The 11,074-nt window shown below is 39.3% G+C and overlaps 1 long non-coding RNA gene across 1 annotated transcript; it reads right to left on the bottom strand.

The window, feature by feature from the left end:
* Positions 1–8,043: 8,043 nt before the first annotated feature.
* Positions 8,044–9,323, bottom strand: LOC311116377. The gene is made up of 3 exons (XR_014611407.1): positions 8,610–9,323; positions 8,313–8,466; positions 8,044–8,117 (listed from the first exon to the last, which is right to left on the bottom strand). It is a non-coding gene; the product is annotated as an uncharacterized lncRNA (long non-coding RNA).
* Positions 9,324–11,074: the final 1,751 nt, after the last annotated feature.

Genomic DNA, 11,074 nt, shown 5'->3' on the forward strand with positions numbered 1-11,074 from the left:
CCCCAGTAGGTGGGCCTATGCCCTCTCAAGCCCACCCATGGCTGTGCCCCTGCCCAATCGTGAAATCCATAGATTAGGGCCTAATGAATTTATTTCAATTGACTGATTTCCTAATATAAATGTTTGTTCAGTATAGATTCATGTAATTGAAAAACACTATAAGATATTATATACACCAGGGTTTTGCTCAATTCAGAATTTGGGAATTGACTCCCATTCAACTCATGAGTTGAAATTCAAATTCAATTGGCCACACCCCACAGGATGTAGAATTTGAATTTCCGTGACAGGAAGTATAATTTAATTCAGTGCAATTCAAATAAATTTCACTCAGTCATAGAACATGAGAGTTTCATTGAATCTGACAGGTCACACTTCCAGATACCAAAGAATATATAACTTTTCTCTGGAAACAATGTTCATATACTCTATTAACCTTAGTGCTTAGAATATACCATTATATTTCCACCAACCATTTCATTTGTTTGTCTTCTTTTTGAAGGCTTCAGGGTTAACTTGAGGGTTAAACTAATGCATTGTGGGAAATGTAGTATTACCCCCCCCCCCCATATTGAACAACATTTAAGTGATTAATGAAATATAATAACTACAAGTTTTGTTTTCCTTGATCATTCATTTCAATAGTTTGTCCTGAAAATCAATTGTTTCATCAATATTTTATATGCATGTTTATAGGCCAAAATCCCTGCTGCAGTGTGTGCAAACCTGGTCAAGACCTACAGGAAACATATGATCTCTGTAATTGCAAACAAAGGTTTCTGTACCAAATATTAAGTTCTGCTTTTCTGATGTATCAAATACTTATGTCATGCAATAAAATGCACATTAATTACTTAAAAATCATACAATGTGATTTTCTGGATTTTTGTTTTAGATTCCGTCTCTCACAGTTGAAGTGTACCTATGATAAAAATTACAGACCTCTACATGCTTTGTAAGTAGGAAAACCTGCAAAATTGGCAGTGTATCAAATACTTGTTCTCCCCACTGTGTACACTGCTCAAAAAAATAATGGGAACACTTAAACAACACAATGTAACTCCAAGTCAATCACACTTCTGTGAAATCAAACTGTCCACTTAGGAAGCAACACTGATTGACAAAAAATGTCACATGCTGTTGTGCAAATGGAATAGACAACAGGTGGAAATTATAGGCAATTAGCAAGACACCCCCAATAAAGGAGTGGTTCTGCAGGTGGTGACCACAGACCACTTCTCAGTTCCTATGCTTCCTGGCTGATGTTTTGGTCACTTTTGAATGCTGGCGGTGCTTTCACTCTAGTGGTAGCATGAGACGGAGTCTACAACCCACACAAGTGGCTCAGGTAGTGCAGCTCATCCAGGATGGCACATCAATGCGAGCTGTGGCAAGAAGGTTTGCTGTGTCTGTCAGCGTAGTGTCCAGAGCATGCAGGGGCTACCAGGAGACAGGCCAGTACATCACGAGACGTGGAGGAGGCCGTAGGAGGGCAACAACCCAGCTTTGTGCAAGGAGGAGCAGGAGGAGCACTGCCAGAGCCCTGCAAAATGACCTCCAGCAGGCCACAAATGTGCATGTGTCTGCTCAAACGGTCAGAAACAGACTCCATGAGGGTGGTATGAGGGCCCGACGTCCACAGGTGGGGGTTGTGCCTACAGTCCAACACCGTGCAGGACGTTTGGCATTTGCCAGAGAACACCAAGATTGGCAAATTCGCCACTGGCGCCCTGTGCTCTTCACAGATGAAAGCAGGTTCACACTGAGCACGTGACAGACGTGACAGAGTCTGGAGACGCCGTGGAGAACGTTCTGCTGCCTGCAACATCCTCCAGCATGACCGGTTTGGCGGTGGGTCAGTCATGGTGTGGGGTGGCATTTCTTTGGGGGGCCGCACAGCCCTCCATGTGCTCACCAGAGGTAGCCTGACTGCCATTAGGTACCGAGATGAGATCCTCAGACCCCTTGTGAGACCATATGCTGGTGCGGTTGGCCCTGGGTTCCTCCTAATGCAAGACATTTACATTTACATTTACATTTACGTCATTTAGCAGACGCTCTTATCAAGAGCGACTTACAAATAGGTGCATTCACCTTATAGCCAGTGGGATAACCACTTTACAATGTTTGTTTCTTTATGTTTTTTTTTTGGGGGGGGGGGGGGGGGGGTTGGAGTAAAGGGGGGGGGGGGGGGTAGAAGGATTACTTTATCCTATCCCAGGTATTCCTTAAAGAGGTGGGGTTTCAAAAGACAATGCTAGACCTCATGTGGCTGGAGTATGTCCGCAGTTCCTGCAAGAGGAAGGCATTGATGCTATGGACTGGCCCGCCCGTTCCCCAGACCTGAATCCAATTGAGCACATCTGGGACATCATGTCTTGCTCCATCCACCAACGCCACGTTGCACCACAGACTGTCCAGGAGTTGGCGGATGCTTTAGTCCAGGTCTGGGAGGAGATCCCTCAGGAGACCATCCGCCACCTCATCAGGAGCATGCCCAGGCGTTGTAGGGAGGTCATACAGGCACGTGGAGGCCACACACATTACTGAGCCTCATTTTGACTTGTTTTAAGGACATTACATCAAAGTTGGATCAGCCTGTAGTGTGGTTTTCCACTTTAATTTTGAGGGTGACTCCAAATCCAGACCTCCATGGGTTGATAAATTTGATTTCCATTGATAATTTTTGTGTGATTTTGTTGTCAGCACATTCAACTATAATAATAATAATAATATGCCATTTAGCAGACGCTTTTATCCAAAGCGACTTACAGTCATGCGTGCATACATTTTTTTGTGTATGGGTGGTCCCGGGGATCGAACCCACTACCTTGGCGTTACAAGCGCCGTGCTCTACCAGCTGAGCTACAGAGGACCAACTATGTAAAGAAAAAAGTATTTAATAAGATTATTTCATTCATTCAGATCTAGGATGTGTTATTTTAGTGTTCCCTTAATTTTTTTGAGCAGTGTATATATATATATATATATATATATATATATATATACATATATATATATATATATATATATATATATACACACACAGTGGGGGAAAAAGGAGAAAAAAAATTCCAGAAAATCACATTGTAGGATTTTTTATGAATTTATTTGCAAATTATTTGCAATCAAGTTGTAAAAACATCTCAAGGAAAATCAATGGAAACAGGTTGCACCTGAGCTCAATTTCGAGTCTTATAGCAAAGGGTCTGAATACTTATGTAAATAAGGTATTTGTTTTTTATTTTTAATACATCTGCAAACATTTCTAAAAACCTGTTTTCGCTTTGTCATTATGGGATATTGTGTGTAGATTGATGAGGAAATGTTTTTATTTAATCCATTTTAGAATAAGGCTGTAATGTCACAAAATGTAGAAAAAGTCAAGGGGTCTGAATACTTTCCAAATGCACTGTATATTTGTAATCTCAATTGAATTGAATTGAGACAGAGAGATTAAATAGATTAATGCAATTACAAAAAACTATCCCAGATATTTCTACACTACAAAATATACCATATTTCCCTGAGAGTGAAATGAGTCCCTGAGATTCAGTCTGATTAATGTCGATATGGTAGAAAAAAAAGGATATATTTAATCTCAAGAGCTACATTTTTGCCGATTTCTCTTTCCTATAAGAGTGAGAGTCTATTTCTACTTCCTATAAGAGTGAGAGTCTATTTCTATTTCCTATAAGAGTGAGAGTCTATTTCTCTTTCCTATAAGAGTGAGAGTCTATTTCTATTTCCTATAAGAGTCTATTTCTCTTTCCTATAAGAGTGAGAGTCTATTTCTATTTCCTATAAGAGTGAGAGTCTATTTCTATTTCCTATAAGAGTGAGAGTATATTTCTCTTTCCTATAAGAGTGAGAGTATATTTCTCTTTCCTATAAGAGTGAGAGTATATTTCTCTTTCCTATAAGAGTGAGAGTACATTTCTCTTTCCTATAAGAGTGAGAGTCTATTTCTCTTTCCTATAAGAGTGAGAGTCTATTTCTCTTTCCTATAAGAGTGAGTCTATTTCTCTTTCCTATAAGAGTGAGAGTATATTTCTACTTCCTATAAGAGTGAGAGTCTATTTCTCTTTCCTATAAGAGTGAGAGTCTATTTCTCTTTCCTATAAGAGTGAGAGTCTATTTCTCTTTCCTATAAGAGTGAGAGTCTATTTCTATTTCCTATAAGAGTGAGAGTCTATTTCTATTTCCTATAAGAGTGAGAGTCTATTTCTCTTTCCTATAAGAGTGAGAGTCTATTTCTACTTTCTATAAGAGTGAGAGTCTATTTCTCTTTCCTATAAGAGTGAGAGTCTATTTCTATTTCCTATAAGAGTGAGAGTCTATTTCTATTTCCTATAAGAGTGAGAGTCTATTTCTCTTTCCTATAAGAGTGAGAGTCTATTTCTACTTTCTATAAGAGTGAGAGTCTATTTCTATTACCTATAAGAGTGAGAGTCTATTTCTCTTTATCTATCATAAAAGGAGCCCACTAGTCCCCTTTGTTGGAACATAATGACATTCCAATGTAAAAGATGCTCTTAAAGATACCATTATATAAACATATACACTATATCTAAACAGAGATATATATTGATATTGTGTTCAGCCAGTGCAGCTGTCCAGTCAGTTGTCTGCTAGATGTTAAGTCTCACATGTTGTTGCCTGAGACCTGTCCAGGATGATTCAACATTCAACATGTTCCAGATAGAAATTCAATGTACAGAGATATAAAAATATTCCTCCTTTATACTGGGAGACTATAAAGAATAGAGTCCCTGATCTTGTAGTCTGCAGCCAGTGTACCAGAGTAACACAGGTAGGTTGTCTGGTAGACAGTAGCCTCACAGTGATGTCACCTTGCCTGAGACCTGGGGCTCATTCAAGACCGTTAAACTTTCACAATGTTGCAGATAGCCTATCTTGTTAGATAAGACATCCTTAACTTTTCATGTGGTGTGAAAATGTTTGATGTCCTTTGTAAACATTACATGATCTGCATTTGAAAAACTCTTAATGTTTCACCCTATGACGCAGAACCCCCGGAGTTAACTGTGACCCCCTTCCTCTCCCCTCCTTGGGAATGTAATACATTATTCACTCATGTTGTGTTGAGGCTGCACATTCAGACATTCATTTGTCAACTTCTCCTTTAACTCAATAGCCAGTTTGTTCTGGCCCATCTTCCTCAGGATCTCCAGTGTGATCTTCACAGTGCCGTCGTCATGGTATCGCTGCACCATCATATCCACTGTGGCCTGTCTGGTAGCGTTCTCCAACTGGCTCTTTGGGATTGAAGGAAAATCCTCCACTCCCTGACTCAGGTGCCACTGAAATCTCTCCAGCTGTTCTGAAACCAGCTCTGTCAGAGTGCCCAGCAGCAGATTAGAAACATTTGTTGTTGTCCCTAGATACAGAAACATAAAACAATGAGAACTATAACATGTGACATCATAATAACTAAAATAAACAGTCCTGACGGATCTGAATTCTCCTTGTATGTTTAAGTAGGTAAACAAGTTCCCTGTTGTGTGTGATGATGCCATCTTGCTGAGTCTACCTTTAATAATTGCAATCGAAGACATTCAAAATGTTTATGGTTTTGAAGATTGTGCCAATACACTGACTTCCTGTTAGCAGTTTGTCCCATGGCTATGTAGAGCTGGTGAGTATGGGTGTCTCTGTAGTGGGAGACTGCACCTTATTGAGGTGAATATATCTAAATGAATGTATTTGTATTTCTATTGCTATATCAGAGCACTTGGTTACTATAGTAACTCTATGCACACTATCTTTAGTAACTCATGTTTTCTTTCGCTTGTGTTTAGGATCCTAAAAAAAGATACACGATTGTTTTCGCTGCAATAATCAGACATGAAGGAACTCTTACACAACTAACTCTCCCGGGAAAGACAGGAAATTATATTTACTTGCTGTAGCGCCACCTTGTGGTGTAGCTGTAGATAAAAAAATATATAACTTGTTAAAGGTCGCGAACAGTCATTCTGAGTCAGTAAAATAGGCTTTTGAGTAACAAGGTTTCCATCCAACCAATTCATGCGGATGAATTACCTGACGCATGAAAAAAGTCACGACCGGGCTGATAAAACAGGAAATGCTGGTACACGTTTATAAATGCAGACAGACAATTAGTTAATTTGACATGGTGGGATCTTTTTGTGTCGGGAAATATCGCTCTTATCCATAATAATCTCATAATGTAGGTATCCTATCTGCACTGTATCTAGCTGTTGGCTAGAGCGCACGTGCCAAGACCAGAGTGGGCACATTTGTTATAATGCAACAGTTTTTGTGACAAAACCATCAGTAGAGTTGAAAATGCGTTGGAAACCCATTTAACTTATATTTTTCATTCAGTACATGGTAATTAATTTTTATGTGCACTACGCCAAGTTATTTCTATGTGCAGTACGTCACCACGCACAGCATTTTATCCGCAATAGAGCTCGCTAGCTTGTAGTCCTAAAACCCGGAAATGGGCGGGGAGCTGATAGGCTGGGGAGCTCACCTTGACTGACAGTTCTTTGAAACCGCCTATGTCAAGCAACATGGACGCAGTGATGCAATGAGATTATCTCAAGATAATTTGCTGATACATAAAGCAACTCATATCATGGTTTCACAAATTATTTGTTTATCCTGTTTGGTTATTGTAAAAGCATCAATATAGAAATAATGGTTGCTATATCATTTAGCTAGATAGCCCAAATGGAATTTTCAGCACTGTTTATCAAGCTAGCTAGATAGATCATCTTGGACAATTTTTGTTGAAACTTTACAGGGTGAGGTCTGGGTAAGTTATATATATACACACACTGAGTGTACAAAACATTAAGAACACCTTCCTAATATTGAGTTACACCCCCCCTTTTGCCCTCAGAACAGCCTCTATTCGTCAGGGCATGGACTCTACAAGGTTTCGAAAGCGTTCCACAGGGAGGCTGGCCCATGTTGACTCAAATGCTTCACACAGTTGTGTCAAGTTGACTGGATGTCATTTGGGTGGTGGAAACCCAGCAGCGTTGCAGATCTTGACAAAAACCGGTGCGCCTGGCACCTACTACTATATCTTGTTCAAAGGCATTTAAATATTTTGTCTTGGCCATTCACCCTCTGAATGGCACACATACACAATCCATGTCTGAATTGTCTCAAGCCTTAAAAATCATTATTTAACCCATCCCCTCCCCTTCATCTACACTGATTGAAGTGGATTTAACAAGTTACATCAATAAGGGATCATAGCTTTCACCTGGATTCACCTGGTCAGTCTATGTCAGGAAAGAGCAGGTGTTCATAATGTTTTGTCCACTCAGTCAGACAATGTTAATTAATGAATATGTCATATATCATGACTATCAATGATGTCAAGAAGTTTGTATGAATCTCATGTTTGTCTCTTGATGTAATGACATGACAATTGTGTCTGAGTTTTGGGCTAACCTTCCTCCATTTTTGTTCCATGCTGGTGAAAGACCTAGCTAGCCAGTAACTAGCTAACACCAGACACAGATGAAAGCGGAAACCTATAAGTATATTTGCCTTAGAATATATAATTACAGGTTTCCCCTATTCATCGAACACACTGCTATGTAAACCACACCCCTCTGCGAATACGCCTTCTGCGATGTTGGTTACAAGGCGGTACTTATTTAAATTAGGTAAGAAAATAATGTCACAAAAATCCTTTAATATTCCCAGCTCCTGAATCCAAGTGGTTGACATGGGGGAGAGGATGAGTAACTTTATGATAACTTTATCAATGCAGAAGCAACAGTCATTTTTCATACTTTGGTCATCCTACTTTGATCTGATTTAATCCGAATATCATCACATTACATGAAAAACATGATTTTGACTGTGCAGGACCTTTAACAAAATAAGTGACAGACCATAAAGAATATAGTCGTTTAAGTTTATGGTGCAGTTTATGAGGTTAAACCGCAGGTCAAATCAAATGGCGCACACACAATCTATTTTACAACACAGAACCATTAGGAGAATATGAGTTGTTCCCAATTGAATTGTGAGTTGATGAGACTAAGACAAGTATAAGGTTTGATGAGACCAGTTACCTGTAGACTTCACTTCTGTTGGTGAGGCTGTGGATTAAAAGAGAAGGTGATGTACTACATTTATATGGTGAAATAATCAATTGTATCATAATTAGATTAAATCAACAACAGCACTACTTCCATACTATTATGATGATTGCTACTAATGTAAAATGTAAATGTAAAATGCTACTATTACTACTAGTTCTATAGTAACTCCTACTCTCTCTGAATTTCAGTTACCTGGTAGTGAAACAAGGCGGTTCCATACACATTCATTTTCAGGACCGTCATGTTCTTCCAGAAGAAGATTCACTTCTTCAACAACAGTTTTTAAACGCAACAGGAATGTTGGCATGTAGTTTGTATAGGAATCATAATCCACAAACTCTGCTTCCTGAAAAAAATGCATAAGTATCATGTCAAACAGAATTGTATGTGATTTCTATTTCTTATCAAGGTAGCATAACAAAAATAATTTACATGTGTTAACACATTTCCTCTCTCTCTCTAGCTCATGTCATATATATATTAGCCTACCTTTGGATCTATGTGATGTTCATCTGTAAGATCGGTGGAGAGGGTGTATTTTTGGTCCGGGGTTAGTCTACAGTTAGGATTTATTTCAATGTATTTTTCTCTGTCTCCATTCCTTCTCCTCCTTGTCTTACACACCTTGAGAGGATTGAAAATGGTTTGGAACACACTGTCATGGTGAGGTAGCTGTGGCGTGTGATTTGGACGGAGTCAGGCGCAGGAGGGTAAATCACAGAATAAAGGTTTATTCTGTATATATGTCGATACAAGGTACAAGGCGCTCCACCGAGCTCATATAACCTCCACAATAAACAATCACACACAAAGACAAGGGGGCAGAGGGAACACTTATACAGGTACTGATGAGGGGAATTGAAACCAGGCGTGTGTAATAAACAAGACAAAACAAATGGAATGATGAGATGAGGAGAGGCAGTGGCTAGAAGGCTGGTGACGACGAACGCCGAAGCCTGCCCGAACAAGGAGAGGAAGCAGCTTCGGAGGAAGTCGTGACAGTAAGCCCTGCCTGAAACATGGAAGCCCAAATGTCGCCCTCGGACCTTGAGGGTATCGTCTTGATGTAATGGTTAAGATGTTGGGTTGGCGAGCGAGAGACCCCCCTGGTCTGGATTCACCATTTAGTGTTACGTTACACCCCAAAATAAGGCAAAAGGTGAGTTCAACAGTACGAGTTTGATAGAATTCCAACGAAAGAAGAGTTTGACAACTCTAATCTACTTACCTCATCAATGTCAACATTCCTGGGCAGCAACAACACATTTAGGGTGGAATTATTTGTATCATCTGGGAGTTGGTAAAATAGTAGCACCAGACCACGGATAGGAGAGACAAGAGCTTCCTTATCCTTGGTGATGCCATATTTGCTGAATCCATTGATGTTTAATATGACATGAGTTTCTGTTGTCTCATGGGGATGGAGAAACTCCATACTGTCATCATCAGTCACATGGGCTACAGACAGGAAGTCACATCCACCCTCTAGGAGAGAAAGAGAACATTAGTCTTCTGTTCAGATGACAATAACAACCAAGTAGTGGAGTAGTGATGCTACTGATGGTGATTAAGAATACGTAGTCTATAACCTCCCTGGAAATGTATTACTTACCAGAATGAATCTCACAGTGTGGGAGGTGTAGTTGACAGACAGACTTCTGAGAGCAGTCAATGTTGAACAGGGGTCCTGCAGGTCTCTTGCCTCTCTTGGCTAGAAGCCTCCTGTTCCAGGGGACTGTCCTATAGAGCACCTCTCCCTCTCCCTCCATCCTAAACACCAGGCCTGTTATACTGCACTGAAACAGACCTGAACGGAGGCACTGGAACCTGTAGAACAAACAATGGTGAAGAATGACATTTTAATTACATTTCCTGAATATGATTTGAAAAATGAGGCATTGTCCTTACAAACTATTCATGAGAAAACAAGTAAAATAATACTGAGTTACCTGTATGCTCCCTTGTCCTCACGATCGTAGATTTCTGGTTCAAAGTTTTCAGGAGACCTCTAAAATGTAAAAACAATAGATTTTAAAGGGTTTGAAGAGTAGTTTAATAGAAACATATTCAACTTGTCTATCTTTCTCTCTCTCTTCTTTCTTTCTTTCTCTCTCTTCTTTCTTTCTTTCTTTCTTTCTTTCTTTCTTTGTTTTTGTGGGGGTAGATCAGCTTAATATTGCAGATAGATTGTAACTTCCATCAATGTAATTGTCTGCATCACTTCCAATCCCCCATGTTTTTTATATATATACTCCCCTTTATTACTTTTCAACCCCACCATCCTTTCCCTACTTGGGGTAAATTAGTGAACAACAATGCCCAGGCCTCTACTTCCAGCCTATACTTACTATCTACACCTTATGAACACATTCAATTTTACAATAATTATATTTTATTTGTTTTTGCTCCTGAACTTCTTCTACTCTCAACCTCTCCGATTATTTTTCATGATGTCCATCCGGTTTGCTTCTATATGCCATATCTTTCTAACTGTGCTCTTTCCCAAAAGCTCCCAACATACAATCTATATACTTATTATGGACACAGTATGCTTACATTATTAGTTATCTTGTTATTATTTATTGTTATTTGTTATTAGTCCCATCCTTCAACTCCATTCAATACCTCCCATCTATCTTTTAACACCATCCATATAGGATTTCTATTTGCCATATATATTTCAACTGTACTGTGATGTTTTACAAAAGTTCTGAACCTTTCTATTCTCATTGCTTCTACAGATTGTGAATTAAAAATAAACATTTTTGCTAAAAGTATTATTACATTATTGATCGATTGACTATGACTTTTCAGATCACCCAGTAATGCTATCTGCAAGGTTAGCTTCAGGTAAATATTGCAATCCTTTAGCCATTCCTGGACCTGTGTCCAAAAACAAGCTACAAATGGACAGAACCAAAACAAATGATCTAATGACTCTGTCTCTTCACAGC

This window comes from Coregonus lavaretus, assembly GCF_964263955.1.
Source record: "Coregonus lavaretus genome assembly, contig: HAP1_SCAFFOLD_2019, whole genome shotgun sequence".
NCBI lineage: Eukaryota > Metazoa > Chordata > Actinopteri > Salmoniformes > Salmonidae > Coregonus > Coregonus lavaretus.